The sequence below is a fragment of the Gavialis gangeticus genome, unplaced genomic scaffold (assembly GCF_001723915.1).
Source record: "Gavialis gangeticus isolate Ggan-Ray unplaced genomic scaffold, GavGan_comp1, whole genome shotgun sequence".
NCBI lineage: Eukaryota > Metazoa > Chordata > Crocodylia > Gavialidae > Gavialis > Gavialis gangeticus.
In genome coordinates, this window is record NW_017729011.1 from 3,784,521 (window position 1) to 3,785,722 (window position 1,202).

The window sequence follows — 1,202 nt, forward strand, 5'->3', positions numbered from 1 at the left end:
AGGAGGGCGAGTTCCTCCTGCTTGTTCCCCATGCTACGGTGGTGCAGGCACCTATTCTGGACTCTTTTAAGAACCATTTGGACGCTTATCTTGCTGGGATCCTTTGACCCTAGTTGACATCCTGCCCCTGGGGCAGGGGACTGGACCTGATGATCTTCTGAGATCCCTTCCAGCCCTAATGTCTATGAAATCTATGAATATGGAGACTCAGGATTCCCAGGGTCCACTCCAGGAAGTTATAGATCCCTCTACCCCAGTTGGCTCCCACCCATCCCCGTTCTTCAATATTTCCTATCCAGCTCTCTTTTTGCTCTTGACCTTTCCACTGTGCTCCTATCCAACCACCTCTACTGCCTGGCTCCTGCCCCTTTCCTTTCTGAAACCATAAAGCTCTCCAACTCTTCCCCAGTTCTTGGCAACCTCCCTACTCTTCCCCTGTTCTTACCCTCATATCCCACTTGCTCCCATGCTCCCTCCCCTCATTCTGTAAACTCCTTCCCACTCTGCCCAAAAGACTGTGTCCACTACTGCAGCTGTAAGATTTATTTTAATATGGGCAAAAGGACATATCTGAAACATATTTCTTAATCTAATTTTGAGAGCTGACTGAACCATTTTAATTAAAATTCCCTCCCCACAACCCACATACATTCAATCTGAGCCAGACAACTTGCATGGAAAATTATATCCCCAAAATGTTATAATTTGGTGATGTTATAAACAACTGAAACAAAGAACTTCTAATAGGAAAAGTCAGGCAATTTATGCAATCCTATCAGTGCCAAAGACCATAGGGGTGGGGGCTGTGGGATGGCAGAGGGAGGAGAGGGACTGACTAGACCCTAAAGTAAACTTGCTTTGTTTGCAAAGAGTTATCATCAGTTTCCTAGTCATTAGCCTTGAAAATTCCTCCCTGGATCGGAGGACCAAGCCAGGCTGTCTCTCTGCTCAGGCATGAGGCATAGACAAGAGAAAATCAGCTTTACTAAGGTGTAGTTGTAGCCGTGTTGGTCTAAGGACATAGGCAGACAAGGTTCTTTGGGTAAATCTATCTTTTATTAGACAAACTCAAACAGTTGGAAAAATTCTTCTTAGCAAGCTTTCGGGTTTCAATACCCTTCGTCAGGCTGAGGAGGCACCTGCAGTTGGTGTGTGCTCTTCCTGGATGGAAGGAATTCCAGCCCTCAACTTTTGTGAATCTG